We start from the raw sequence: 26,373 nt of genomic DNA, 5'->3' as shown, positions 1-26,373 counted from the left end.
TGTCTGACAATGTTGAATAGCATCAGTCCTAATACTGGCTTCTGTGGAACCGCACTAGAAACGTCCCCATTTGCTACTGATCCTTCATTAATGGTTGCATTTTGGGATCAATTAGTTGTCCAGTTCATAATCTGCATACTTTTTTAAATATTATCTAGCACTCCAGACTTTTTGTGACTCACTACAATGTCATATTCCAATAAAATATATTGCCTTACAAAAGTGTGTGTGCGCTATATTCACCTTTATCAAACAAACTTGAAATCTCTCCAAACAGTGAAATTAGTTTCCCGGCTAAATGCTATTAATTATATTCCTAATCTTTCTTTATTGTGATAACTGTCTTTTCAGCACCTAATAATAATTACTAAGCATTCCTTTGTGCCTAACATACTTTAAGACCACCTTCTTAGTGTCTTTATCCCTACCAGTCTTCATATCTTTAGCTTCCCTTATTATTTTTCTGGACTCAACAGCATCCAATTTATATTGATGACCATACATTTCCTCCTTTCCCCACAACTTTCTCCCCATTACTTTTTATTTCTAATTCATTTGAAAGAACCAGGATGTGCTTTTAGCCAAAATTCTCTTTATTCATGTGGAATTGTCACTTTTTGGCTATCTAATAATAGCTTCTTAAAAGCCTCCCAATTTCCATTTTTTTTTTTTGTCTAAATATTTCTTCCCAATCACTTTTTTTGCTTATAATTTCATTTGACTTTGGGAAATATGTCCCTTTTAGAAGCATCTAGCGTATCTAATACCAGTTGGGACTGTCCTCTGTTTGCATACATTGACTGTAATTCAGTGGGCAGAGTCGTCTAGACCAGCGGAGCCCAATTTTTTGGCCCAGTGAGCCAGAGGAGTGATAAGGGACTGGTCCATGGGCTGATGTACGGGCTGGATCAGCCCCACGCATGACGATGGAGCCCTGCCTGGCCTCAGCTGGTCCCTGTATGCCCAGATTGGGTCCTGGATATTGGGATTGGGTCCTGGCACCCTGTGCCACCTCCATGCACCGAGATGAGATCCCACGGATGAAGATTAAGCCCAGGACCCTGTACTGCTCCTGCCCAGCCTTGTATATCGGGATCAGTCCTGTGCTGCCCTGTGCACAGGATCTAGCGGAGCAGGCCACTTATGCCAGGGGCAGGATCTGGTCTGTGGGCCTGGGGGTTGAGCACCCATGGTCTAGGGAGGCAACGACCAAATTCCAATCCAGCGAGCAGTTCATCACCACTTATCAAGATGGCCTGCTGATGATATCAAGGCAGGATATCGAGGCAGGTTCAAAATGCTGGTAGTTAACTCATATTTGACAAAATGCCCTGAAGAAAGCTATCATCTACGGTACTATTTTTTAAACCCTGTAAGGATGCTTTGCTACCGGTGACACCAGCCCTCCCAAATCAAGGTCTCTCATAGCACGTGTTTTCCTTCCCATGCATGAGAGAGAGGAGTTTAGGAATAATTCACCCCGTTCTCTCCTCTCATTCTGCGGTCAGTGGTGGACCTTCTCGCCGCATCTGGGTCTGGCTAAGTTGATCCATGCTTGTTCAGGAACCTGTGGTTCTTCACTGTCAGCGTTGAACATGAACATCCATTCCCCCAACCTTAACAGGGCTTGGGCAGAGGCTGACATGCTCTGGGGAGTAACACTAGCTGAGTCTCGTTTGCTTTTGGAGGACTCTCCCGGGCCCATCTGAAGCGCTGACTAGGAGAAACACAAAAAACCCAACCCAAGGATAGGTCATTTTCAGCAGCTCAATGACCAAAAAGCAAGCTGGACTCTGATAAAGTCTCCAAAGACCATTCTTTTCAAAGAGCTTTTCTCTGCATGCTGCCTAATAATTACGCAATAATAATTGGTTGTCCCAGAGCTCCCCCCCCCTCCTTCTTTTCTTCAATAAGATTTAAATTGCAAGACTTTTATAAAGCCTCGCTGATATGGAAACGCTTTTATTCTGGTCCCTGGAGGATGCGGGTCAGAGGCAGCCTTTGGTCACACTGATGGAGCGCGCAGATGTTAATTGCGGCTCAGGCTTTCCAAGAAACCCATCTGCGGCCAGGGTTGGCTTTCAGTCCTTATGGATGGCGACATGTCAGTCCTGTACGGGCTACTGCAGAACTAACCATCCTAGTAAAACAGGATGGGTGCAAAGGCTTGAGAAGGCAGGAGAGCATTTTCAGATCTGTTTTGTCTGCAAGATGCTAGGTGAAAAAGCCACGCTGTGCTGAGAACTGGTCCGATATCGGCCTTTGGCCAAGGCTATTAGATCGTAGTCTTCCTGAGCCATCCAGTGACTGCTCAGCCAAGGGAAGATTGAGAGAGCCAGGCAGAGAGATTTCCTACCAAATGCCAAGCACAAATCCCCTAGTGAGGATGCGCTTCAAAGTAAAATATGCCTGCGTACAAGCTCGCTGGCCTTGAGCTGGCCCTGGGGACACTCTTCTCTAGTCTGAAGGCATTAATGGAGCTGCTGGTGGGGGTGGGAAGAAAGAGATGCAGCAAATAAAATAATAAGTCTCGCTGAGAAGCTGAGGAAGTCAGTGCGTGCTCTAGAGAAGCAAGCGCTTTTGTTCCTCTCTGTAGTTTGGCCCTGCAGGGAAGGTCCAGTAGCCCCTTTAAAATGACAGATGTAGCCTGACGCACTGAGCTCTGGCTCGCTCATCCGCCGAACTGAGCAAGACTCTCGCAGGGAACCTGCAAACAAGGGCTCCTCACAGGGCAGCTCCATCTCTTTTGCCCTGCCCAACAGCCTGGAAAACTCCTGGGAATGAATAGACGGTGGGAATGCTTCATTCTGGGGGCCCTGTCATGACTTGACACCTCCTTTGAATGTGCTAACCTGCAAGCTTCAGCCTCATGGGTCCCTCTCTGAGCAATGCGAACTCCCAGGTAAAGAGTCGCCCTCCCCCAGAAGTTTTTTTTGTCTCTTGAAAATCGAATAGGGCGTAATGGAGCCTCATTGTGATGCTCAGGGAGCTTTAAATGTTGCTCTGAGAGCAGCGGTGCAGATACCAGCACAGTATATTTGTGATCGGCCTGGCCCCAAGACCCCCCATTCCTAATGGTCGAGGGCAGACACTTGTCTCCTGACATGTGCCGGACAGCAAGGATCGCTGTGGCAGACAGCGCTTGTATCCGGGCTGAATATCGCTGTGGGTGCTATTTTCCTCCGTGTCCCATGGGTTGCTACTGTTCTCCTTTTCCTCATTCATTAATCCACGAACTGAATGGCCTACAGTATCTCCCTGTGTCTTCATGTCAACGTGACGTGTTCTCTGTCAGATAAGATCTGGCAATTGTTCTGTTATGCTTATTTGAAAAAGAATTATTAATGACAGCGCCGAGATTGGTATCTGGTTCGGCACAATTTACATCTTGCTCCTGCTCTCGCAATATCAGCGCCGATGACATTTCCTGCCCCCCCCCCGGTGCCAGACTGTCGCGGGGGGAGCTTCCTTCGCTGTCTTGTCTCCACAGCGCAAAAGTGATTTGGAAGCTTTCAAATGACATTTCCATCCCTGCGCTGTGCTGCCTCTCGTGCCCACGTTTGAACGATGGTCTGTCTGAGCTCGCCTTCCCCGTGTTCAAAGGTGGCAGCGATCTGACTCTCCTCCCAGGGTTGTCTAACCAAATCACTCGTCCAGTCTGAGTCCACTGTGACAGCGTCTCAGTGCCCATTTAAGCAACAGCCACTAGGCCTTCCCTCCCCTCCATTTAGGGCTCTACAGAGGGATTCAGGAAACTGAGGTTCAATCCCCAGCTCAGCACAGATGCCTTGAGCACATTGGTCCCTCTGTGCCCTCAATTTCCTACCTACTAAATGGAGCGATAATCCTGCCTCTCTCCTTGTGTGTGCCTTTTCTATGGAGGCTCTGGCCTTTCTAGAACAGGGATTGCCTTTTACACTGGGCTCTACAATGCCCTGAATAATAGGGCCCTGTCAGTCCTGCTGTAATGAAAAGTAATAAGCAGGAGCATCTGTCCAGCTACCGGACACTCATCCAGACCGCCCTTCTCACCTGTGCTTCCTGCTGCTGTATCCTGAGCAGGGATGTGAGATGCTGCAGGGACAGCACCATGTCTCCTGCCCATGGCATAGCTGCTCTGGGCTGAGACCAGCTGCCTTGAAGGCAGAGGTGAGAGCTGTGCATCCTCCTGCAGCCTCTGGGCAGACCCCGATCCGTCCCATTCATCTCTCCATGCAGGTCAGGAGAGACCTCGTGCCATTCATCCACCTCTTATTACCCAGACCTGGAATAGAGAATAGGGGGGGCATATGGAAACGGTGTCCATTGTAGGCTTCATTCTCCTTTCTTCTGATAGTCTCCTGCTCCCGTCTCCTGTGTCCAATGCTCGTGAAGTCCCAGCTCAGCCGGCTGGCTTCCAAATCTGCAAGTGAATTGAGGACAATGGATTTATTTGTCCAACCAGCCTCTTCCCTGAAACTCTGCTGAGCGCTGTTCTTACTCGCTCCCGACGCGGGCTTGGCTGGGAAATCTCTGAGTCACTCTCTGGTCCCCGAATCCTGCCCAGAAATAACAGCTTGGATCTGGACCATGAGAGCTAGGAATCACTCAGCTTCTCTTTCACCAAACCTCCTTACCCGTGGAGCAGCCTGGCAATTGTCGGCTGATGCGATGAGCCCAAAGATAGAGTGGGGGGGGAACATGCCTGCGACTCCTGCTTCTGTCAACAAGCCATGAATAGGGAAGCTGGCTGACATGACAGCCGCTTTCAGTCCCGGAGTGTCTGGCCCTGTTGCCATAATAAGGATCAAAGGCATTAATAACAAAGGGAAGACGTTTCCCACAGCGTGTTGGTGTCGAGGCTTTGTCACCGTCTCAGTCTGTGTCCTGGGGGGCTGGTAGATGGGTTCGCTGGGACAGCTGGATGTCCTGCCATTCTCCGGCCCCTTTCACTTAGGGGTCTTGCAGCCCTTTGACTTGCTGTTCTCTCCCTGGGCTTGCCCTTGGATAGCTTAGGCAGAAAGAGATGAAGTGACTTGCTCGTCAGGTCCGTGGCAGCAGCAGGGAGAGCGCCTAGGAGGTCTGAGTCCCAGTCCCCTGCTCCAAGTACCCAAATGTCAACCCTTGCAACCCTTTAGGGACGGAGGTGCCTATTTGTATAGATCAGGCAGGAAATGCTAAAAGCTATGGGCAAAAGCGCCGGCTTGGAAGGGGTGTTACCCAAAGCTGGGAGCCAACTCCCTGCTGGCCCCGTGCTGTTCGGCAAATATTTCAGAAACTTGCTTTGACCTCCATGGCGGCAAGGGGGAAGCAGAAGTGCTACACAACTATCCTAGGGGACAGCTGTGCTCTGCCCATCCTAGCAGCCCAGGCAGGACAGGAAAGGCTCGTTCTCACACCGTTGCAGGCTCAAATGACGGTGGATATAAACTCCCAGCAGCTCCTCCAAACCCAGTGGCATCTTCATCCCCAAGGAAGCTGGAAAAGGCCCAGAATACATGACTGATTGCCTGGGAAGCAGTTAAAAAAAACCCAGCAATTCAGAGTCAGACCCAACACAATATTTCTTAGTGCTCTTGACCTCAGCATCAGTCCAGTTGTCTTCTCTGACATGTGTTTATCTGGTGACCATTGCCACCACAAGTGTCCTTTAAGCTCAGAGGACATCCTGTGAGAATGAGCCTTTCCTGTCCTGCCATTCTGTGTTATGGTCTGGCAATTGTATTCTTCACTGTAGCCTCCTTTCTCTCTCTGCTCGAGTGCATGGGTATGGCCCAGGGAGCAGCAAGCTCCCACGTGCAATGCTTCCACTTCTCCAAACAGCCAGCGCTCCATTTACATTAAATGGGGGTCCCAGCCTATGGATTAGGCAGAGTCCAGTTGCTCTGACCAAGCCATAGCCCCAGTCACAATGGACTTCTACCTCCATCCTGCTGCTCTGGCCTTCCCTCCCCAGCACCCATCTGCTCTAAGCCACACAGCCTTTTCATTTTCTGGGCCTGACAAGGAACACGAGCGGCTAATTAAGTTTCCGCTATCCCAACAGCGGCCAAAATTTATTTTTCGGAAGCTCATTACCTCAAATGACAGTCAATCAAAGCAGAGACTTGGCTGCAGATCACTCGCTCAGATCGTGCCCCCCAGCAAAGCCCTGCTCCCATTCTGTACAAAGGGAGGGCTGCCAGGCAGGTTATCTGGAAGCAAAGGGCTGATTTCCTCTGTGGAGCAGACTCTGTGATGCCGTTGTGCTTTGCTTTTCAAAGGCTGCTACCTGCAGAAGAATGAGGCTGGGTGCAATTATCTCAGTCTGTGAATGGCTCTTTTTATATAATCCGGTGCACTGATTGCTTTCACAGGTGATGTCTCAGACCTGCAGACTTGTCTATCAGCATCCTGTACTGGCTGAGCTAATTCCTGAATACTTGATTCTCCTTCCCCTTGTACTTCCCTTCTCTGTTATCCTCTTGTCTTCTCCTGTACCTCTCCATTTCTTTGCCAAACTTAGCTTCCTCTGCTTGTTTCTTTAGCAGCAGGGGCTAGACATCCCTAGGTCCTTCTGAAATGGCTCAGTTTTTGCAGGCTCCCCTGAGCAGCAGCTGTTGGAGCGGGAGGCAGCATGGAGGCAAGTCTTGGTTGGCTGGACAAGTCCCATAATTTGTGGGTGTCTTCTTGTGCTGGTGAATGATGAGATCAGTTTGATCCCAGGGGCTTCACCTGAGATGGAAATGATGCATTTGTAATTGTTTCATGCATTATGGCAGAAGGAAAGGCTGTGGTTCAGGAGCAGAGAAAACACTGCAATAGCTCATCAGTTCCCCCAGGAAGGACCGAAGCTGCCATAATGATTGCACTGCACCTGCCAGTTTAAAATCATATAGCGCTCCCTTCCCGGGGTATCTGTTCATCACCTAACCAACCACACTTCAGCTTAGAGCAGGTCTGGTTTAGAGTACCCAGTTCCCATCTTCTGTAACTGTGGGAGATAGGAGAAGAACACTTGGGTGTAAGAGGAGAGAGCATTCAGATCACAATAAGTGCTTCATTAATAAGGACAAAAAGACCACACTCTGCGGGGATTTCTAGTCGAGCTGCTACTGAATTCCCCTTGTTGGCTTGATTTTTGGTTCTTCCTACGGCAGTGGTTCCCAAACTCTGACAGGTTGCACACCACCAGTTTAAAGCGATACAACTTTAAGTATCACCAGCAATTTTTTGTCATATAAAGTAATCATAGTATATCTGTTAACATGTACCACTGACAGGTTATCTATGTACCACTGGTGGTACCCATGCCACGGATTGGGAACCGCTGTCCTACAGTAATGCCATTGTATCTGGCCCACCTGCAGACCAGTTAGCTATGAGGATGAGAGGGAACTACTCCTGATGTGTCTACAAATTTATTTGTGCCGGCTTAAATTTACTGCACAGTAAATTACTGCACAGTGAGCAGGAATAGGCCAGCATCTACATGTGTAGGCATTTAAAATGCATTAACGCTGTGTGTTGACTGACTTGGGACTAAAGTTAGCCCCAAGTCAGTCCACACAGTGTTACTGCGCAGTAAGGCATCTACATGTGCATCACTGTGCAGTAACTAATTGGGTGTAAATCTGATGATGCAGGTATCAAATTTACATTCAAGTTAGTGTAAGCTGCCATATTTACTGCACAGCATAGGTGTGCGCTTGTAGATGTGCGCCTGTCCTACATAATAATTTCAGCTACTGCACAGTAAATGTGCACATGTAGACATGCCCCCAGTGTCTGAAGTGAACTGGATGGGCCTTCTTGAGTTGTGGTGGTGTTTGGAAAATGGGGAAGGGTGAGGGGAAACCCCCTTTACTGCTTTGTGTTAAAATATCCCCCAAAAAGCAGAAGGAGGGGATTTAGAGTATTTAATTCCCCTAGCTGATTTCTATTCAGTTAGAATCCAGAGGAAACCCATAAACGATTCCTACTGAAGTGTGTTGGTACCTGGGAAAGGAATAGACAGCTCAGGATGGACAAAGAATACTGTAACGGTTTGTGTGTATGCACGCACACATGCAAACACACAAAGAAACTATCAGTAATAAAACTCCAGTAAGTAGAAAAGCTTGGTAATTCATCAGCTCCTTTTCTGTGTGGCCTTGAAGGGCGCCATGTCTCCAAGTGTGCGTTGCTTGAATGGCTCTCCCAAGTTTGTGTCCCCTGATTTTGACCTGTGTCACCCCACAGCCAAAAGCACCTTCCTTGCCTTTCGAACATCCAGCATTTTACTCAACTTCCAGAAGAAATATGAAAAATCAAATCCGCTTCTTAGTCTGTTGCAAAGACGGTGATGAAAATTGGGTTGTTATCCTGAACATGGTGTAGTCAACGTAGAAACAGTGATGGGTGCTGAAGCAACACTTCTCCAAGTTTGGGGATGGGTTCCCCCGAAGTCCTGACCCACTGCTGAAGAATTCTAGCTCCTTATGGTCTTGCTAGTTATCCCCATCTTCTTATTGTACTTTGGATGGCAACAGTAAAGATTTTTTTTTCTCTTTTCCCTCCTTGAAGCATTTGTCAGTTTGATCGAGCTCTGGAAGTTTGCCACCGAGAAGGAAATGCTGACCCCGACTTGTAATACGGGACTTCAAATGAGCTACTTTGGTCAGGAGGTCCAATAGATTAAAGCATTAATCCTTCCAACCACCCTGCTGACCCCAAATCAGCTGATTTCATTTATCTTATAATCACTGATGGACTAAAAATTTAAGTTGCAAGGTGGCCTCTTCTAAGAATTAATCCTGTCCATTGAATAAATCATGTCAAGCGGGTTAATGAAACTGTAGCGAAACCTGAAAGCAAAATGCAAAAAGTCCTAATCAGCATTCAGACAAATGTCTCTGTTCCAATAATGTTGCTTTACAGAAGAGATTTAGTGCACTGGGGTCAAAAAACCTGATATTTATCTTCACCTGACCTGAAAAGAGCTGAGCAGACTGCAATGCTCCCAGTCTGGGGCCGAAACCTCAATCCTCACTCCCACGAAACTTCCTGTGGGAATCCAGGCTACCCGGCCAGCCCCCCCTGGATTTGCTGGCCATCTGGCAGGATTGAGCCCCTGTCACCGCCTGTGTGAAGGTGTGTATCTTATGAAGAGGTGAAGTCCATGGCAATGAAGCCTTAAAAGAACAGAAATCTGTTTGGAGGCAGAGCGCCAGAGCAAGGAGTGATTCTTCCCCTTGGTTCAGCACCTGGAGTCCATCCTGTGTCCAGATTTAGGCCCTGCACTTCAAGAAGGATGTGGGCAGGTTGGAAAGAGCCCAGTGCAGAGCAGCAAAAAATGATTCGAGGCCTGGGAGGGAAAACTTAGGAGGAAAAGGCTGAAAGAACTAGGGTATTTAGTTTGGAGAAGAGAAGCCCGAGGAAGGGATTTGATAACCTTCTGCTGACAGCTGAAGGGTGAGTCCAGAGAGGATTCATAGATTTATAGATTCATAGATGCTAGGGTCGGAAGGGACCTCAATAGATCATCGAGTCCGACCCCCTGCATAAGCAGGAAAGAGTGCTGGGTCTAGACCCCAGCTAGATGCTCATCTAACCTCCTCTTGAAGACCCCCAGGGTAGGGGAGAGCACCACCTCCCTTGGGAGCCCGTTCCAGACCTTGGCCACTCGAACTGTGAAGAAGTTCTTCCTAATGTCCAATCTAAATCTGCTCTCTGCTAGCTTGTGGCCGTTATTTCTTGTAAAAAGAAATATGGTGATGGCCTTTTGTCTATGGTGGTAGGGGACAGGCCTGGGAGCAACGGCCTCAAGCTGCAGCAGGGGAAACTGAGGTTGGAGATGAGGAGAACCTGCCTGAGTGGGGTCAAGCATTGGAAGAGGCTGCCCAGAGAAGCCGTGGAGTCTACATCCTTGGAAGTTTTTAGCAGCAGGTTGGACAGACTCTTTGCTGGGATGGACAGACACTTGGCTGGGATGGGTTAGTCAGGGATGATCCTGCCTTGAGCAGGGAGCTGGGCTAGACAACCTTGGGAGGTCCCTTCCAGCCCTGCTTTCCTGTGATCCTAAGACCCATGCTTCACTCAGTCCAGCTCAGCCCTTGGCCTTTCATTGGCCACAAGGCATGCTTCTCTGCCACCGGCTCTTTTATTTGGTATTCATCAGGCCAAATTCTGACGTCCTTACTCAGGCAAAAGTCTTGGTGAAATTGGTGAGGGTGTAGCGAAGACCTGAATCTGATAAGTAACGGTGTGTAGGTAAGAACAGAGCTTTGCCTTTGACATTTGTTTTAATTGCAGAAATGGCAGGGATTGGCGGAAAAGAAAAGCTTGCCGTTCTCTGATGAGGGCACTCTGCAGAGAAGAGCGAGTGGGCTGGGACCACCCTCCCTGCCTGTGTTGGGTGTTTCCAAGGGCAGTGCTCTGATCATCCACTGCTGGAAACAGCAGGTCAATGCTGGGCTGCCAATGAAGACCGAGTCTGCCAGGCCCCTCATAACATGCACGCAGAAAACGAGGCTGCTAATTACAAGCAACAATCCTGGCTGTGCCATGCTACCTTTCGGCCCTGTGCTCCCAAATACATTGTGAGCACTAGGTGACTTCCCCATCACACATCTCTGGTACGGGATGGGCCCTTCATTCTGGTCAGAAGCCCTGTGTCCCAGTTTGGGACTGGAAATGAGAGAGGTTACTGCATCTGCTTCTATTCGGTTGATGGGGTGTAGCGAGAGGCAGGAGCTTGGCACCGACACACCTCTTCCTGCAAAATCCATACCCAGGAAGCGTGCGGCGATGGTTAATTCGCATCTGAAGGGAAACACTTCCAGCTGCATGCTATCAGGGCATTGTTTCAAAAACGTCCTGGGGAGAAAGCACCGTGCGTTGAATTGCTTACACGGCTTCCTGCGGCCGTGGCCTGTGCGAGCCCTGATTAGCTTCTGAGATACGCTGAGATCACAGCCCAGCGTGGATCAGCTGCAGATGGGACCTTAGTTTGACTGTCTCATCCACAGGGCAATTAAAGTGATGCATGTTCAGCCTCCTGGCAGGCAGTAGGCCTGCCTGGGGTGTCCTTTGGTTGGTTCAGTGCTTTAGCAATGCCAATCATCCCCATTTAATTTTTTTTTTTCACTGCAACCAAAAAGTGCTTGTTTCCCTCCCTGCAATTACCAGCCATACTCAGAGTCCTGACAGTTTTGGGGCCAGTTTCCTTCTTCAGGCATGCGCAGGGCAAATTACCCAGGAATATATAAAAATCTTGTCGGTGTAACGCATTGCGATCCTTAATGACTGCTCTTTTCAATTAGCTGTCAGGGGCCTGAAATAAAGCTGTGCTTTATCCCTCCCGTAAATCACCCCGTTTTATTTGGGATTGGATTTAAGAAAGGGAAGAAATATTTTGATCATTTTCTCCTTCCTCAGCGCCGCACTGGCGAGAGCCATGTTTAAATTATCTCCCTTGCATTCAGGCAGATTGTCGACCGTAAATTTTACAGAAAATAGTAAAAGCGATAAATAAACATGTTTCTTTTGTAGCGGATGAATATTATTGCCATTCAGATTTATAACTCTCATCTCCCATACATTTTATTGCTTTTATGAAAGTGCTGTTGTAGGCCTCTGTAATACATTGTTAAGAGTGGGGTTTGGTTTTTTTTAATTCTTTCTCATTTAAATAGCAACATGAACTGCATATGCACTTTTAACTAAGGGAAAAGATGATCCTTGGTGGGTTTTCGTCCCGGCCTCCGCTTTCGCCTCATAATTTGGGGACGTTTTGTTTGCAACATAGTGGGTTTCCTCCTTTCTTTCACTCTTGGTGGCGTCCTGTTGGTGACATGAATGATCCCCAGGCTCTGCTGCTTATCCCTAGGATGGGTGCAGCAGCACAAGCTCCTCCTCGGTGCCGAAGGGGAATAAAACCAGGCCCACAGGACACCACGGCCTATTTGCTGGCTCTTTCGATGAGGGGAGGCAGTGGTGGTCCTCACCAGGTATGGCCCAGACACGGCACCGTTGAGGCCACTGTGGTTGCACCTGGCTGTCAGGACATGCTACTTGGAGTCGGTGAATGCCGAATTTTATTTGGGATTGGATTTAAGAAAAGGAAGAAATATTTTTTATCGTTTTCTCCTTTCTCACTGCTGCACCTCATGTTTAAATGCTCATCAGCCCTGCATCATGATGCAGTGGTTGGGCACCTCGTGCCTCATGCCGATGACTCCAGCAGGTCCTGTACCCCCTCCTGGTAGGACACGGAGATCAGATAGGACCCCGGGGCTGCAGCTGGCCTCTGGCACTGTTGGCAGGACACTGCCCGCAGGGAGCTGTGGTGCATCGAAGTCAACTGGCCTCCTAAAACAAGAGAAGATTTGCCTGGAGGGCACCTGAAGTGCAACAGCACAGGGGGGAGGTTGCACAGGAGGTCTGACAGTCTGACCCCACGGTCCCATCTGGCCCGGAAAACCTTTCCACCTGCGACGAAGCCACGTGGGATAAGGCAGCGCAGGGCGCCCTGTCCACCCTTCCGTCAAGGTGGGATGGGGAGCATTTCCATGGCTCTGATAAAGTCGCAGGGAATCTCCGGGCTCGCTTTCTTCTCTCTGAAGCGACGAACCGAAGTGCGAAAATTGCACAAAATTGGGGGAGATACTGTGAGAGCGTGAGCGTAGACACCGTTGCCAGGGTAACTGCTTTAGGAGCCTATCTAGCCTGCGTCGTCTGGGGCTCGTGGAGAGCGCGCTGCCAGCCACCGAGCGGAGGGGGGGAGTCAAGAGGCCTGTTTTCCAAGCCTCGGCAGTGGGGGAGGGAAGCGCTTATGGCATCCCGAAGGAGAGGGTGTGCAGGGCCCCGCGCTGTGCAGAGGCTGGGGGAACAGGGGGTTGCTCCACGTGCATCCATGGATGCAAGACCTACAGCTGCCGGCTTCCCCCTGCTGTCCCTGCTCGCTCTTCACCAGCACCCTCTGCCTCTTGCAACTCCTGGCCCTTTTTACAGAGCCATGGCCGGGATCCCGTTCTGCACCGGTATACGAGCTCATCCCAGCGGCAGAGCGTGGAAGCATAAGGTCTGACTCGGAGCCGCACGTCCCTTCATCGTGGCCTCCGTCCTCCCTTATAGCCATGCCCATGCCTCGCAGTTGTCGCTCCATCATTTTTTGTTGGACCCCTGGTCCTGCACCGATTCCTAGTCACTCAGCCCCCTGGCCCCTCTTCTCTGGGTCTCTACCCTGACCCTCATTACAGGGTGGCCTCCTGCACGTCCGTGCAACCCCCTGTATCCCCGACCATAGCAGGATTTGACTCTGACCTCGGCCCCTAACAGCAGGAATGTCTCCACTGCAGCCACAACCCAGTCCTCTGGTCTTTAATAGTCCACAGCAACCCAACCCCCAGCTGATCCCAGCTGGCTGGTGCCTTAGTCCAGGCTCTCCCTAGAGTCCTATGTTGCCTGGCTTGCTTTTCCCCAGATCTGGCCCTCCTTACGGTTTCTACCAGCTCTCGATGCCTGGAGCTCTTCCCTCTAGCACGGCTTGAGTCTGACTGGCGGCTCTGGGGTTGGGCTGATAGCTCTTGGGCCCCACGTTTTCCAGTCCCAGGTATAGCCCCTCTGCTCAACAAAGTCTGCTCCAAAATGGATTAAGCCCAGCCCTTGGCCCCTGCCTGGAGCTCCCGAGGCAGTCCTGAAACCCCTTCCTGGGCTCCTTTCTGCCTGTGTACTCCCAAAAGCAGCCTGCCCTTGCTCGGCTGTCTCCAGCAGAACAGGACTACGACCTGCTACTTTCCCCTCTTAAAGTAGCATAGACCTTGGCCCCTGTTACACCGGCTATGAGTGTCTCCACCCTGTGTGCATGGGGGATCTTGCTTCTACAAGGTGCTAGCTGCAAGCATGCCAGCTTTCTCTTGCAATGAATTCTGCTCTGAAGAGGTTAAACCTCTATAAGTCCTGGTGTCTTGCAGTGTGCATCAATCCCAGAAGAGATCTTTAGAAAATTAGCTAGTGTTGTCTCAGGGAAAAATAAACCTGCAGTCATTTGACTGCAAGTGGTTTGTCTGGGATTGGAGTACTTTTATACCCAGCACATGAATAAACCGGAGATAACACCAGTAAAGCACCTTCCTCATCCCAGCCCAGCTGCATGTACACATGGCTGTCTCCTGCAGGGCCGGTACTGCAGCCGTGTCGTACACGCTCGCTGAATGAGTTGCATTAATGGAAGTTGGTGTTTTCAAGCAAGAGAGTGGTGTTACCCTTTGCAGCTCAGCATGTGCCTGAGGGACTGGGATAAGGAAGAAAGCGTGGACCTTCAGACCAGATCATGGTGGGACCAAGCCCTGAGGGCTTGACTGAGCTAGGAAGGGGCCTAGGAGTCCTGCCTGCTGTCTCATCCCATACCATATGAAGCAGAAGGTTGGTGGGGGATGGAGACGGATCTCCCTTGCTTGCTATGCAGGGAGGAAGACGTTCCAGCTGCTTTGTGTCGCTGGAGGCTACCTGAGAGTCAAGCTCTTGTCAGCAAGGAGCTCTGCAGAGACCCGAGCTGGTTTCATTTACAGTTCTCGGAGTCCAGTAATAACTCCCAGGCCCTGCTCACCAAGGAGGGAGCAAAGTAATGGCCACAAGGGGGAAACATATTGGGGAAGAAAAATGAATTGTTATAGCTTATGCATTTTTTCTAATGCTCACCCCCCTCAATGCTCCTATTGCTTTCAATGACGGCAGGTCATAGAAAACAAGAGTTGGGAGGGAGCTCAGGAGGTCACATCTAGTCCAACCCCCTGCTTGCAGCAGGACCAGCCCCAACTGCATCATCCCAGCCAAGGCTTTGTCAAGCCAGGTCGTAAAAACCTCCAAGGATGGAGACTCCACCACCTCTCTGGATAACCTCTTCCAATGCTTTACTATCCTCCGAGTGAGAAAGCTCTTCCTAAAGTCTAACCTATACTTCCCTGGCTGCAACTTGAGACCAGCCATTGCCCCTTCTTCTGCCAAGCAGGTCCAAGCAGAAGTGTTTTCCAGCATTATAAGCATCTTATCCCTTGACACGTGGCGCTTGGCTACACAGTCGAGACACAAAGGCAAAGCAGAGCCCCAACACATGCCAGTCGTTTGTGTGGAAATTCAGGTGTAAAAAAAAAAGAAAAGAAAAGGATCTGGGTGTCTTTAGTTCAGCATGGGGCTCGTTCACAAATGAGATGGACAACTGCTGGCAGATCCCAGTGGAGAAGTTTATAAAATGAAACTATCGTTTTAAAGTTTGGGGTTGTTTGGGTTTTCTTTAAACTACCCCGTGGAAATGGCAAAAGTTGGACCCTCTGCTTGGTGTTGTATTTCTAGCAGCAAAATCAATCGTGTCTCATCACACTGATGCTGCATACAAAAGCCTTTAAAAATAATGAAAAATGGAACAGATGGAGCAAGATGAATAGCAGCACCTGCTGACTTACTCATTTGGGCCTTGGAAATGTTTCCCCGGAGGCCGACAGGCAATGGTACCAGATGAAGGGTCGCTTCAATTGAGTTTATTGCTCACGACCATATGAAAGGGGCTGTGGGATGAGGGCCCTGCGTGAGCCCCTGCAGAATTTTACGCTAATGGCTTAGGCCTCGGCTGCGTGGAGGAGCGTATCTGTGTCTGTGAAGTGCCAAGACAGGTCACCAGGACTTATGGTAGAGATGATATCTTCTATTAAACCGATAAGATTTTTGCAAAAAACGTTCTTTAATTGCAGGCAGGCTTTCAGGCACAAACACCCTTCCTTCATCAGGCACTGGAGAAAAGATTGTAAACGTTCTCCTGGGTAGAAATGAAAGTTCGTGTTTCATAGGATTTCACAGAGGAGTCAATAGATGGAAAACTCCCCTGGGCAGGCAGTTCCTAACTGGTATGAAGACAGGTCATGACATCTCCAGAGCAAAGCAAGGGGAGTTAGAGAGTCGAAGTCTCTGCAACTGCCTTTCCCTTCACTCAGAGCTTAGCCACTGGCCCTCTGAAAAACCTAACTCCCAAATACCTTCCTGCCCTTTGAAAAGCCATTTTCCTTGTGGAACCTTTTTTTGTCCAATCATTTTGTCTTTTCCCAGATAGCTTGGACTTAAGAGTGGGCTTACAGATTCTTGTATCCCAGGTTAACAGGCGGTGGCTGCCTCTCGGGGACTTCACTGCTACCGCAATGTTGTATGTCGTACGGCAGCTTGTTCAGAGCGAAGTGAGCGGGGAGAGGAAAACCCGCACCGGATGGATGGTCTTGCTGCCTTCACCGCTCCGATCCTCCATCTCGGGAGCCCCATCTCCTCCGTCCGCCCCTCTCGTCCCATCTGCTTTCAAGAAAGAGCCTTCATTTGCAGCTGGCCTTGAAGCCAACTCGCTGTCTCTCCTCTACGCCTCACTAACTTAATGGCAATAGTAGATGATGTCGCTGTATAAATCTGCTGAATATACATTTCATGATCTTAATGAAATGACTCGAAGTATTGGCCAAATATGCTCCCAGCGTGACTTTATTTTTTTGGAAACCCACACAAAGAACATATGGAAAGCAAGCCAACAATTTGCAGTCAATCCTTGCAGACAGCGCAATAGTCGCTGGAGTGGTGGCATCTCTTCTGAAAGCCTGAACTTGCTGCCAGTGGCCTCTGGTGCATCTTAAACAGCCCCCCTGGTTGGGGTCCAGCAGTCTACTGTTAGGAAGCCGGCGGTAGCCTCAGGGGATCGCCGTGGGGTGGGTGATTGGCAGGCTTCATAATGCAGTTGCTGGAAAGCAGCCACGTCTCAGCAAAATGAGGAGGAAGCACGTGTCGGGCTGGCACAAGGAGATGGGTCAACAGCCCTGGAGGGGTAAGATCCTCCTGCCCAGAGCGAGTGCAGTATGGACAGCTCTGCCCTCCAGCACCCTCCCTCCCTTCAACCTCTTCTTGAGAGGCCATGGAGAGAACGGGCCAAAGTTGCCCGTTTGGTTGCCGGACTTCTCCGCTAGGGCTGTGAGCAACAGGCCCTTGGCCCCGATTGGGGTGGGGGGAGGTTTAGCCCATTGCATACCAGGGCCTCCTGTTATGTGGAACAAGCACACAGCCTCTGCTTTGCAAATGTGGGGACCAGGAGGATTATTTGCAGTGGGGAAGGGTCTCTTGCCTGTTACCTTGTCTTTCTCCAATGCACAGAGACATGTGAGATCAGGAGCCTGGAGATCCCAGAGCCAGAGAGACTAGTGCATCAAAGGCAGACCTAGGGGACAAGCTGTGCCCTAGACCCACCTGGGGATCATTCATGTCACCATCAGGTCACCACCAAGGGTGAAAGGAAGGAGGAAACCTACTAAATTGCAAATGACATTTTGGGGAAGGATATTGAAAAGCCAGCCTGCGTCATGTCCGGCAGTGCTCTGGATAACAAGAAAGGGGATGTGTAGATACTTCTGCCCGACTGTAGCTGCAAGTCTTAAAGCACCAGTGGGGCTCACAAACCCCCGCCAACAGCCCACAGAGGAGGGTCTAGGGCACAGAAATATGAGAGAGAGGGGACACGACGAGCCAGCAGGAGGAGGCCTTGTTAGAGGAGTGACTGACTAGAGAGGGGAGAGATTGGTGCTAAGGTAGCATGAGCAAAGTTTGTATAACTGGTTTGAACTACGGCAGCACTGAGATGTCCAGCACATGGGTAACAAAGCCTGTGCCTCAACGAGCTGCCAATCTAAAATCCGTGTGGGAAGAGAAACTGAGGCACACAGAGTGAGTTGCCAAGGGTCCCCCAGCAAGTAAGTGGTGAAGCTGGGAACAGCACACAGGTCTCTAGGGCCCCTGAGCAGCTCTGCCTCCACCAACCCTACCTAAGCCCATGCCCCCATCTCTGGAGAAGTCTGCATTGTGTGTGCATGCAAACGGGAACAGTGAAAGTCAAGCCAGACTCTACAGTGATCTCCAATCCCTGCAAACAGATCATGACTGATTACCCCAGAGCGTCGTTGCTAGAATGGCCGCAGGGTGAATCTGGACCAAAGCGTCTCAAAGCCAAGTGTTGCCTGAAACCAGGCTTTATATTTCTTCCCAGATCAAACCTGAAATCAATTGGAAAACAAAAGGACGTGGCTGCAGCTTTGCAAAGAGGCTGCTGTGACTACCTGAGAACTGTAATGCCTGGGTGGGATTCACTATTGTGCAAAGGGGAGACGGTGAAGGCACTCGTGATGGTGCTATTCTTTGCAAAGCTGTCTGGGGGTCCTTCCAGAGACCTAGGAGCTGTATGTAGGGGATGGAGCTCAGCACAGGGTCTGCATGATGGACTTTTAAGAGGGGAAGGAATTATTTCTTTGCATCAGAGGTATGGCAAGGAGCTATATTGCAAGGCAGTGAAGATGCCCCATAGCAGGGTTTGAGCGTGATTAGCTGCTGAACTAAGGGGGTTACCTGCCCCATGGCTTCTTGAATGTCTTCCCTCTACTTGTTCCTCGTGTTCTTCCTTCTGGACAGCAGAAGATGTGCCAAGAACGGCACTGAATGAACAGCTACCATCAACCGGCAGTGGGTGGAAGAACACAGGGTTGGGCTCTTCCCTGCAGGGACTCCTGTGACTGCAGAGCCAAGAGAGGCATGCCCACCAGAGCTCTGTGCAATAACGTGGACCATAGCAATTTGGACCTAAGCACTGTGCACGCCAGATTCCTCAAGCAAATGTAGCATCCTGGTGTCCCAAATCATCCCCTCCTGCACAACCCTTGTTCCAACCTGCAGGTAGTTACAAAGGGGATTTTTTTCTCCTGGGTGTAAAGGGATTCCCCCAGTCTGTGCATCTCCTGCCCTGTACTCTTATGGCTTTGATGGGCACATGGCTGCCTCAGCAGCAGGTAGTGGGTGGACACCTTTCCTCCCCGGGATAAGCCTGCCTGTCTCTCTCCCCTCCCCACAGGTCCCTGTTCTGGCTGGCTTTGGTCATTTGCAAGCGGCCTTGCTGCCTAAAGCAGTAGCCTGCAGCTGTGCTGGGGGGTGCAGTGCCCTGCTTTCCTCTGTCCTCTCCTGCAGCACAGAGACCAGTTCCAAGTGGGGAGGCCAGCTTTGCGCGGGCCAAAGCACCTCCCTTTGCCCACCAAGGTGTCGCACAGGCCAGCCTGCATGTTTCCCAGTGACAGGATGGTCCTGTGGAAAAAAACAGCTGTTGGTACAATGCAGTGGGACAAAAGATCCCAGAAAAGGTTTGTTTTCTTCTAATACTGAGCAAGGAGCCATATCTACCACCCATTATTAGACAAAGAAACAACAGGGCATCCAGAGCTGCCAGAGATTAGAGCTAACCAAGAGATTTGTTTGGAATAGGCCACTTCTTTTCCTTCTGTCCCATGCCTTCCGACAGATCTTTTACTCCGAAAAGGTCATAGGGTGGTTTCACAGCCCTTCTTTTTGTCCTCTAGTTTTGCTCCTTATTGATATTGTAGCCCAGGTAACTTGGGTATATACCCCCCTTCTCCAATTGAAGGGGATTGTTAGCTGGCAGGTGTGCTGTGGGTGGGAACTGCAGACTGCTGTTTCCCTCCATCCCTATAGAACCAGACCAGGACAGTCAGGGGACTTCACTACATACACATTCATTTACATTAACGTATCACAAGGGAACGGAACATGGATATAAACGTGTGTGTGTGTGTGTGTATGTATATATATATATATATATATATATATATATATATATATATATAGTTATATCTAAGCAAGTAACATAAACAAGACCCTCTGGGTAAATGACATCAAACCTTATACCAGTGCTCTCAGATGCAGGTAAGTATCTGATCTGAAACAGATAAACCCCAAAGATAAACTCAATCCCGAGGGGAAACCCCAATGCCCTTGAGCTTTTCTCAAGCCCTACAAAGAAGCTGGTAACTTCAGGGGGGCCCTCTCAGTGGGACCTCCCTTTTCAGGAGCCCTTAACTAACCAGGGGGACCCCCCTCCCCTGTGGGAATCCTCTTTTCCCTGCAACTCGGGGCTCCCAGGCCCGGAGGGTGGCCCTCATCCTCTGCGCCAAGCTGCTCTCTCGCCTGCGGTGGGCTTCGGGGGGGTCGCTGTCCCCTGGAGCAGGGCTCTGCTATGCAGGGCTTCTGGGGCCTCTGGCTTGGCCCTGTCAGCTGGCTCAGTAGCCCAAGCACCGTCTGGCTCTCTGGACTCAACCTTTTGCTATGGGTTGGAGGCCTGGGCTGCCTTGTGCAGCACCAGGCTCGGTCCACTCCCGGACTCTCTGTGCAGCGCCTCCTGCACCGAGCTCCCATTCTCGCTCCGGGGATTGAAGACCTGAGCCACCCAAGCACTCCAAAGGCCCTACTCCATGCACCAGCCCGTGTGCCGTGTCTCTGGCTGCACACCAGAGGTTGCAGACCTGAGCCGCCTCATGCAGCTCCCAGGGTCTGGACACCGTGCTGCACACTGAGAGCCTAGCTGCTGGAGCCGTCTGCTGTTCCCCGCTGATGGAAATCTTCAGGGGTGCTTCCGGGCTACTGCTTCACCCTGCTGAGCAGCTCCTCAGCCCTTCTAACCCTGCTTTTGTCTTTTCTCTCTCCCAGATGTGTTCCCCTCATGCTGGGCCTGCAGCTCCTTTTACACGCTCCAGGGCTCCGCCCCAAAGTCTTCCCGACCTGAGTGTTGCAGTCTTCAATCAGGTCCAAGCTGGGGGGGAACACTCCTCTCCCCCGCCCCTCAGGAAAGGGGCGTGACTGCACTCCTCTTGCTGCCTCCTGATTGGGGGATGAGCTCCACCAATCAAAACAGCAACATTTCAAGCCTGGGACTGAACCCAAGCTCCAAAAGGCAAGCCTGCTACAATGTTGGATGATTGGCTATTTTGATCACATGGTATCATCTCTGAACCCTGATTGGGAGAGCTGGAGTGTTTGAAAAGAAAAAGCAGTGTGAATTTTTTTTATTTTGAGGGGGGCGGGGGGGGGGGGGGAACACGGGTTCTGACAGGAATGGAAGCACAGGAACGAGTGGCCGTTTTGCATGGATCTCATGTGAATAACTAGGAAGAGGGCCAAATTTGCCCTGGTGCAGAGAAGGGGTCGCTCGTGGTCTCACGTGACACAGAAACAGTCCATAAGCCCCTTCCCAGGGCAATTTCTGCCCACACTGCATCGCAAGACCCCATGTAAACCCTGTGTTCTCGTTCACGGAAATGAGATTTATCCTTTCCACCCATCTATTGCCGAAAAGGAGGCAGCTCAGACAGATCAATTAACTAATCTGCTGTGAGACGGGATTGGGAGCAGCTGTGTGAGCATTCAGAAAAAGCCAAGGGAAGGATATGCTCCCAGGTAAAATCATCGCCCAGACTTCTTCACAGGCCCTAGACTCCAAAGGGGTCACGACTGAGCCCCCAGCTCTACTGCGGGAGATTTTTGGAAGTGGGTCCAGACCTGACTGCTGCACTGATGTCACTTCTTCTTGCAAAGCCCCACACAGCGTCATCTCCTCCGTAGGGGTGTCGTGGCACATTAGTCTTCGTTGGCATAAGAACAACAGCTCTCCAGGAGAAGCCGCCGCTTGCCTCTCTGGTTGAAATGCTGTTTCATCCTCTCCCCCGGATCCTAATCTCTCCGATGCTCCGCTCCCTTGGCAAAAAAGTTGGATAGTGTTGGCTTCGATGCAGCAGCATCAGCACAGTCTTAAACTGGCAGCTTTCGCTCTAGCCCAGCCAGGGCTTCCTTGACAGTGAAGGTTTCTATTACTTTTTTTTTCTTCCAGAACTCAGGGGAGGATATGATTGAAATCAGCCATCAAGTGAGTTATTCCTCTGCCTTTGTGAGTAGACCATACACATCAAAGTTCCTTGTATTTCTATTTTAATTGCTCTCAGAATAGCATTGGGCTGCATTGCTGGTGTTCCACGGGCAAATCATTCTCCGTTTGCCCTTCCCCATCACTGCAGAATACTGTAGACAGATCTGACCCAGGGCCTGATCCCAGCCCTCGAGATGGGTCTAAAATGCTGCTGGGGTAGGAGGGAAGCTGGTTCAACCTGGTTCCTGAAACACCGTAAAAGCAGCTCGTTGGTGTGTGCAGTATATCAGCTATAAGCAGTGCAGAAATCCTGGCTCTGGCTTGGAGAGAGCTGGGCCTCGCTCATCAGCATTCAGTACCACGGCCAGTGCGTGGAGAGGGAAGTAAAGAAACATAAAGAGAAGAGATAAAAGGGAGATAGAGGGAGAAGAAAAACTCCGTTTTTGTGCTGTGCGTGGCATCCCCTCCAGGACTGCTTTTCCTCCTCAGCAAAGTACAGCTCCTGCCACCCGTTCAGCCAGGACACGGCTTATCCCAGAGCTTGGGCTCTGATACAGAAGGACTGGTTTGGGGAATTCACCTCTCGTCCTCCTCTCAAAGGACACTTGCCTTTTAACTTCGCCCAGGGAGCCCGTGGCCTGAAAGCCGGCATGTTACTGCTGCGTTACACACAGGATAGCTGCTGACGAGCCACTGCTGGACTCAGTTGTGTCCCTGGCTAAGTGCCTGGGCCAGTTTCAGGGTGAAGGGGCATGTTCCAGGCAGACCAGGCCAAATCTGTGGCAGTGTTAAGTGGTGTTAAAGTCAGGCCGTGTGGTGAGCAGTGTCACGTTAAGGGTTAATAGTGTTCTTTTCCTGCACCACTCTGACTTGCCACTAGAGGGCGGGTGAGCAGGGGCATGGCTAGGAGCCAGGACTATCCCCGCTTTGGGTGGGGGGCTGGGAGTGGTGCATGCTGGGATGCAGGAGGACTGCAAATTGCTGGTCTCCATGGAGCAAACTGAAGTTACCTTACCACGAGCTCAGTAGCGCAGCCCAGAGTTAAGCCTCTCTGAAGTGGCATGACTCGGAGATACTCCGAGGGCACTCCACATGACTTAGTGAGCTTTAACCATTTTAAGTACTCTTAGTATGGTCTAAGCATAACTTCACCCTCACAAAGAGAACTGGGACTGGATCGGGAGCCAAGCTGGACAAACTGCTGCCAGTTTACGGAGTTACTTTATGTTTGCCACCACTTCATTTTCTCAGGAGGCAAAACAATTGCAGCCAAAGCACATCATATTTTGCCTAGCCCTGTACAAGCTTACTGGCCTCCAGGCCTGTGTTCAGTCTGTTACGCTGTGTTAGCATTTCCGAGAGGCTTCCTCGGCTCCCAACAGAGAAAGGGTAAAGCGAGTGCTGGCTGCTCCCTGGTGATGGGTTCCTCTGTGCATCCTCTTTATTGCAAGGGCTTTGGACCTTACCAGTGCTGCCCATCTCATCAGGCTGTACTCCACCGATACGGCTCGCCCTCCCCTGTGCTCTGCACCTCTTGGCGAAGGTATGAAGGTTACTAGTATAAGAAAGCAACAACTCTACCCACTAACATGACAGCCCTTATTGCTACATACGTGGGGCTTCACTGCTTCTCCGGAGAAGGTCTCTGATGGAGGTTCTCTTGCAAGACACAACCAAAGAGGTACGCGATACTGAATCAGCAGAGGTGGCCCAGTGGGCTGCTGCTGGGGATTTGTGAGCCCCACTGGTGCTTGGAGACTTGCAACGACAGTAGGGCAGAAGTATCTTGCACATTCTCTCCCTTGTTATCCAGAGCACTGCCGGACATGACACAGGCTGGCTTTTCAATATCCTTCCCCAAAATGACCCTACGCCCCTCTGTCCCGGCATGATTGCAGGCCTTGCCATGATCCTAAGAGTTCCCCTGAGAGGAATGACATAAGGCAAGAAAAGTAAAGCACCCTCAATAAAATCCTGCTCCCCAAATGGCAGTCAGAGGAAGCCAGCTGTGAGACTGTCAGGTATTCGTCTGCCCAAGAAAGAAGGGCCATTGGTCACCTCAGGGCCTTTGCAATATAACGAACGAGGCCTATTTCTATTGACAGAAGTTCTGTCTCCCTACGTATCTTTAAAGAAACCAAGATAGAAGCATGTATTTGATCTGAATGTATCATCCGAGCCAGAGATGGGCTTTCAGGCAGGGATGTTAGCCAGCCTTCCCTCGAGCAAGTAGCATTCACCCGTGCAAACCAGGACCTTGCCTTTCTCTGTCCCTTCCCCGAGGGCTGTGCTATTCAATTCCATCAGCTACCGGGAGAGTTCTTGCTCAGAGAAGATTTCTTATCAACATAAATGCATCCCTATTGAAGATGTCAGAGCGATTCGTAGGTGCTGGGTCTTGCGCCTTATACAACGGGCAGCATGAGTGAAAATTTCTAAAGGGCTCCTTTGATATCTGGACAATGCAGGCAGAGTCCCTCATGCGTCTGCATTTCTCCATCCCCACCACAAAGCAAATGTTTTATTAATCCAGGCTCCTGAGGTGCTGGGGGAATTGCCAGTCTGTCAAGGCTGAAGCAGCAATCAAGAGCTCCAAGTTTGTGTGACAAACCCTTCTGGAAATGCAATGAGTCTGCTGACTTTGGAGGCTCTGTATGTTCAGAGCAGGGCTGGAGGAATGTTTGACTCCCCGGTGCAGGCAGGTTTCTGTTTGCACGGGGAGGATCAAAGACGCACAAAACGGCACTTTGGATCAGTTGGGAGAAACAAAATAATCTGCCTGTGTGTAACCATTGTTCTACCTTCCTGCAGAACCAGCCTGGCTTTTTTTGTCTTTAATCCTTTGCATTTCTTTTTGAGTTTCTCTACCTCTTACTTTTTAATATTCCTACAATACAGGGGGTTTTTTTGTCTTTTGCTCTGCCTAGATGGAGTGTTGCAGAGTCGTGTCCTTTTGCTGGCTGCTGAAAAAGCTCGCTAGCCTCAAAGGATTCTCAGATGTTTGCAGAAGCACTACTTGTTTGCCTTAAAAGAAAAACAACTGCATATTTAAGAGCGGATCCAGCATCCTTGAGAAATCAGGTGGAGCTCTGAGTGTAGCCGGGTGACAGAGCACCGAGAGCCTTGCTTTGCTTCCTGGTTGGTCCAGTAGAGGATAACAGCCTACTATTGAAACTGCTGCATTAGCTGAATAGTTGAGGTGCGGGCTGCATAGCTGAAGGTATCATGTTGTGCGCTTATGAATAGGGCCATAATGGTCGTGACATCACTAGCTGTTTTGTGTCTTGAGGGGCAGGAGAAAGAAGATCACTATGCACATCCTGTGTCGGAGGTTGCCAGTGGCTGGTGGTTGGGAATTACCATCACTTTTTCCCCAGCCAAGCAGAAGCAAGTCCAACGACCCTAGCGAAGTCCAGGGGTCTGTTCAGGCTTCACTGATGGGGATTTCAGAGAGGTGGTGGACTCTCCATCCTTGGAGGTTTTTAAGACCCAACTAGACAAAGCCTTGGCTGGGATGATCTAGTTGGGGCTGGTCCTGCACGGAGCAGGGGACTGGACTAGATGTGGCCTCCTGAGGTCCCTTCCAACCTGAATGATGCTATGCATCTATGATTCCCACTCAAGGAGTCCAGTGAATCTCAAAGTATGCACATGATGTCTGCACCAGTTACTCCAACCAGCCTCATTGTGGGCATTCACATGAGCGGAGCCTATTTTGGGGATGAACTTGGAGGCGTACCTCCACCTTTTTTTGGCAAGTCAGATCCGACATAGCATGCAGGTTTCTATCTCTTGGTCCATGGAAAGAAACCCCCCACTGCCTGCTAAGAAGGTCACACCAAAGGATGACTTGAAAAATGCCGATGCTGCTTTTTCTGAGAGCTGCTCTAAAGAGCGCGGCTGTGGAAAAACATTGTCTGTGAGTGCAACCGAATGTTCAACACACCATTACGGGGAGGTAATGACTTAAAATTGCTCAGTTTCACTGCAACAAGCAATTGCGGTGGAATAAATGAATTAAGCACCAGCAATCCTGAAAGCCCCAGAAGATAAAATGAGGTGACATTTGCCAGCCTTCGAAGGGCTTCCTCTGGTTTTTGCGCAAGCTTTAGAAATTAGTCTTTCTCTGTCATCAGTAAACATATCTGGTCTGTTTGGGGAACACCTGTCTTCTGCTGGTTGGTTGGGCGTGTGGTGGCAGATATGTCTGGCTGGGTACCCATAAAAAAATCATAATGCAGAAAATAGTGCTTCACTCCAAAGTTCAGGACAGAGACGCAAAACTTTTCAGAGCAGTGGGCCAAAATAAGGCAGCTCGGGCTGAGGAGGGCTGGCACTTCTGATGTGGCTGCCACTGTCGCTTCTCCCAATGGCTAGCATGGATGCCATGGGCCTACCATGGAAATGTTGCCCAATTGCCCTGCAGCTGAAAGACTTTGCAAGCTGGATCCAGCCCATGGGTTGCAATTTGCCAGCACCTGTTCTAGGCCACAGGACGGGAGGGAAAGTCTTCAGCTCCAATCATGTAGAAGTCAAACTCCCTTCCAATAGCTTGTGCCCAGGCTTCAACCCTTATGTATATGTATTTTCACAGGATAACTAACCCAATGTCATGCAACGTAAATTAGAAGCAAAACACACCAGAAAACCCCTACCAATAG

This window comes from Alligator mississippiensis, chromosome 10 (assembly GCF_030867095.1).
Source record: "Alligator mississippiensis isolate rAllMis1 chromosome 10, rAllMis1, whole genome shotgun sequence".
Taxonomy (NCBI): domain Eukaryota; kingdom Metazoa; phylum Chordata; order Crocodylia; family Alligatoridae; genus Alligator; species Alligator mississippiensis.
Note: the sequence above shows the minus strand (reverse complement) of the source record.